This window comes from Schistocerca cancellata, chromosome 6, assembly GCF_023864275.1.
Source record: "Schistocerca cancellata isolate TAMUIC-IGC-003103 chromosome 6, iqSchCanc2.1, whole genome shotgun sequence".
Taxonomy (NCBI): Eukaryota; Metazoa; Arthropoda; class Insecta; order Orthoptera; family Acrididae; genus Schistocerca; species Schistocerca cancellata.
This window is the reverse complement of record NC_064631.1, coordinates 127,765,159-127,770,558: the sequence shown is the minus strand read 5'-3', so window position 1 is coordinate 127,770,558 and position 5,400 is coordinate 127,765,159.

Below are 5,400 nucleotides of genomic sequence, written 5' to 3'. Positions count from 1 at the left end.
GAAATAGATACATTAGCAGCAGATTTAAGCAAAATGCACAAAAATATTAAATTCACAGTTGAACATCAAACTAATAAAAGCATTAACTTTCTTCGCCTGAAAATTTGAAATAGTAACAATATACATCAAGTTAGTATTTACAAAAAGCCGACCACCACAGATCTCAGTATTGGCAACTCATCTTGCCACCCCAACCAACAAAAAATGGCGTATTTCAGAACGATGCTACACTGAATTTAAAAAAGTACCAATGAGTGACACAGACCAACAAAATGAAATCAATATCATTAAATCAGTTGATCATAATAATGGATATAAACCAACAATAATAGAAAAACTCCACAAAAAAATGCAGACAAAAACCACAGATCTACTTCACAGCAGTCACTTCAAGCCAAATCAGTGTGCCACTGAAGCCAAACCGAAATATGCTAATGTCCCATACGTAGGCCCACTTTCGTACCAAATTGCAAACTTACTCAAAAAGAAGGAAACTATCACAATCAGCTTTTCCACAAACAATAAATTACAACAACAAGTAATTTATGATGTAAACACCTCCGAGAGTCCCTACTGTGAATCAGGAATATACAAACTCAAATGTGATTCATACCCAAAATTCTACATCGGACAGACTGGCAGATGTTTTGAAATTATATACAAAGAAGATATTGATGCTTTAAGACTTGGTAACTTGAACAAAGCGGAATTTGCACCCCATATCGCTGAAGAAAACCATTCAGTGGGAATCATTGAGGACAACTTAAAAATTTTGCATCTAGCAGAAACAGGAGCTACTATGAATATATTAGAAGAATTAGAAATACACACACAAAAAACAGCACCCCAGACTATATCCTTAACGAACAAACAGAGTTAGCTACCACCACTTCCCCGAAAAATTTCCAAAAATTACTTTCCAGCCTTAAAAGCAAATAATATTAGTACACCTATCTGCAGATCAAGTAACAAATTTATATGTCACTATGATTCTCATGATGCTAAATGTAATTAAATAACATAATATTTTACCCATACAGTTCTACAAAAAATAAAGCTTTACAATTTAATTCAAAAATCTCAACTCAAAAACTCAATGTCTCTGTACTAGTGTAAAAGGCATTACAGTTGCGTAAATGAATAAATGATCTCTTCCAAACAAAGGACATCATCGTCAAATGTTATGATATATGATAGCATCTGTGATACTCATATGTTTGTAAGCTTTTTTTTTTTGTGTATCAAAATATGTGGTGCGTGGTAGAAATCTTCTCAGTAACAAATCTAAAGTGTTTAGTGAGAACAATTTACGTGTGCAACAATAAGTATGCAGCAGGAATGCATTTAGATCTGTTGGACGAATGTAATGGAAACAAACACTCCAAACCGACGTTCCATCACATCACATCACATCATCAAATCACATGAAACGAAAATCTGTAACGCAACCATCTGTGTGCGTGGCGTGTTTATAATAATGTATTATTTATATTTTAGGAAAATTTATGTGTAAAAAGCACACAACACGTCATAAAGAAAGTGTGTAAACCGTCTGAAGATGAATCACAACGATTCGAAACCGGTAACGGTGCCCTTTGAATAAAGGAACTGAAAGTAGATTTGTGGTGTAAGTATATTCATGTCGCAGTTCGATGCAGCAATCAGAAGGCGATCCAGTGATAGTAACAATGGTAAGGAACAGTTTTGCGTTATTGCAGGTAACGACTGAGGGTCACAACGACGAAACATTCTATGTTGCGTAACAAAAGAGATATAGAGGAGACGGGAAGGTGTCATGTTGCATGAACAATGCCTCTCAACGATCTGCATCATCATTCAGTTTTGTATAGAAATGGATTAACCTTTCACTCCCATTGTGATATTGAGATTGTTTCCTCGCTATTTGGCTCCCTAATCTCACCAAGCCTAGACTCAATCTTAGACTTATATACAAAATGTGGCCTTTTCAGAAGTTATCCCCATTTACAACTGAATTATCAATTTCATTTATTTCTCAACTTCACTATTCCGTTCAAGCAAACAACACACTTACCCTAATTATCTCCAAAATAGATTAACATCAGAATCAACACAACTTTGACATCCAATGAAAGGCAAACTGAATGACACGCAGTATGAAACACAGGAACTTAAAACTGAAACAGTACTTGAAATGGTAACCATATTCAGAGAATGTACAGCATACACTCATGCGTTCCGTTCGCAAGTCTCCTGCTAACTACTTGTCATGACATTCTATTAATCTAAGTTACTATTGAAGAAAGAGTCTTTAATTTAGAAAAGCGATGTCACAAAGCAAATGAAAAGTATACAAATCCAAAAACGAAAGATGGGAAAGGGAGACTTAACGTAAAATACGCGCCTCATTTTCGGCACCAATTTATTTGGTGGTTTAAATACTTATACACTGAAGAGCCAAAGAAACTGGTACACCTGCCTAAAATTGGATAGGGCACCCGGGAGAACGCAGAAAATCTGCAAGACGACGTGGCATGGACGCGACTAATGTCTGAGTTAGAGGTGGTGGAATATGACACCATGAATCCTGCAGGGCTGTCCACAAATCCGTAAGAGTACAAGTATGAGGAAGTCTCTTCTGAACAGCACGTTGGAAGTCATCCCAGATATGCTGAATAATGTTCATGTCTGTGGAGTCTGGCGGCCAGCATAAGTGTTTAAACTCAGAAGAGTTTTCCTGGAGCCACTCTGTAGCAATTCTGGACGTGTGGGGTGTCGCATTGACCTGCCGCAATTGCCCAAGGCCGTCGGAATGCTCAATGGACATGAATGGATGCAGGTGATCAGACAGAATGCTTACATAACCTGTGAGACACTTATCTAGACGTGTCAGGGGCACAATATCACTCCAACTGTGCGCGCTCCACACTATTATAGAGTCTCCACCATCTTCCACATTCCCTTGCTGACATGCAGGGTCCATGGATTCATGAGGTTGCCTTCATACCCGTACACGTCCATCCGCTCGACACAATTTGAAACGAGAATCGTCTGACCAGGCAACATTTTTCCAGTCATTAACAGGCCAATGTCAGTGTTGACAAGCCCAGGTGAAGCGTAAAGCTTTGTGTCGTGCAGTCATGAAGAGTACATGAGTGGGCCTTCGGCTCCGAAAGCCCATATCGATGGCGTTTCGTCGAACGTTTCGCACGCTGACACTTGTTGATGGCCCAGCATTAAAATCTGCAGAAATTTGCGGAACGGTTGAATTTCTGTAACGCTGAACGATTCTCTTCAGTCACTGTTGGTCCCGTTCTTGCAGGATCTTTCTTTCGGTCGCCACGATGTCGGATATTTGGTGTTTTCCCAGGTTTCCGATATTCAAAATAGGAGTTAACGAGCGTCGCGCTCTCATTTAAATTTATGGCCGAAGGACTCAGCCTACAGGAATAGTGAAACGAACCCTGTCGTCCAGGACCGAACGTCATAAATCGTGCAGATTTACCACGAGATGGGCAAACTCACAGGCGTTTATTGTCTATTGAGGCCTAAGCGCTGTAGAGTGCGAGTGTGGAAGACGAGAACCTACGTCATAGGGATTATTTAAATATGGTAAAATGTAAAGTAATGTAGAATAAGCTGTAGCCAATCAGATGGGCGGCTTCAGGAAAGGAACCTGCCCTAGTCAGTTGAGCGAAGATGTTGGGCGCGCGGGATACGCGGCCGGAGACGGGCAGAGAGGGACAGCTCTGGTCTAGACACCAAATAGTACAGTGCTGATGGATACGCAAAAGCGGACGGTCGTTCTTTAGGTAGCTAGGAAGTGAAACTACTTAGAAAATTTCGCGTTGTGTGGTATCGCGGGACTTCGTCTCTGAGCGGTGAGCAGCCGCGAGCCTATTGTGAGCTAACTTTTCGCTAATATAAGGAATCGGAATATTGGACTAGTGTTTCGCGATGAGATTGTGAATGATTGAATTGTATCAAATGGATATGCGCTCAAGTGTAACAGTAACTCTAAATACGACCACATTCCCTATTAGTTTGCTTTATTAATAAACATTATTCTAACTAAATCGCAACTGTGTGGCCTACATCATTTACGGGTCGTTAATTTAGTTCCCGATATTATTATTATTGTAACTATATGTTAACTTCCTATTTCGCATACTTTCCATCGGCCAGACAATTTAACCTAAGGGTCGCAAGTGTCTAATTTAGAGCGTGTTGTGCGACACGTGCGGTTGAACCCCTAGACGAGTTTGAGCCAAGACCTTTCGACGAAGAGGAACCGCATGTCAGCCCGAACATATTTGGAATGTTTGCTCGCAACAGTAGACTCGTGAAGTGGTTGTACGGGAAACCCACACTTCATTGCTACCTCGGAGATGCTGTGACCCATCGCTCGTGCGCCGACTATAACACCACGTTCAAACACACATAAATCGTGATAACCTGTCATTGTAGCAGCTGTAACCGATCTAACAACTGCCCCAGTGCCTTATTGTCATATATAGGAGGCTGCAAAAATCGTTGTCTGACGTGTTGTAGTAAATGCTGCACATACACAATTTCAAGGTGTGACAAGAGACATTCATTTGTATAGATTATTCGATGGATAATAAATATTTCTTGCAGATGAAATCTGAGATAGAAAGTAATCGAGAAGGCACAATACTTGTGCATATTCTTAAAATTCTGCCTATGACACTCCTATATATATTACAATTTTTACATGGAACAATATTAAACGATATTACTATGTTTTATTTTACATGTCAGTTTTATAAAAAAATAGTTAACATATAAAGAAAAGTACTAGAAGACTAAGAATAAAATAATGACAGTGTAAGTTACGGAATTAACAGGTACCTCTGACAAACACTGAAGCATGTGAATTGCATTATTGGGCAACAAAATAATAGCACAAAATATTAACAATTTGTATTAACTTTTGTTTCTTAGGAAAAGGAAAAACTGAACTGAAGAGTGTCTAAAACTTATGAGACAGCCTATGTTATCACAGAATAAGATTATTTGCACATAAGTATATACAAATTTTTATAAAACAAATATAGAAACATAAATTGTCTATATAACATTGGTCAGAAAGTAGAGGGAATTTAAAATAAAATACTAAAAGCCATATTGTCAGAATGTTAAAAGCATTTGAATTTACATTAAGCAGTTGTAAAGCGAGACAGACGTAAGGATTCTAAAAACAGAATGTCAGTCATAACATAATTTTTGGCGAAATAATAAAGGTTACAAAGTATAAAATGGTTTATAAAGGTTTGAATAATTCTTAACAAATGAGAGACACAAGAGTGAGCATTCTAAAGGAAATCGCCAGTAAGATCAAAGAAATGTTTGTCTTTCATTTTAAGCTGCTCATTTAACACAGATAATGGTTTACTTTGA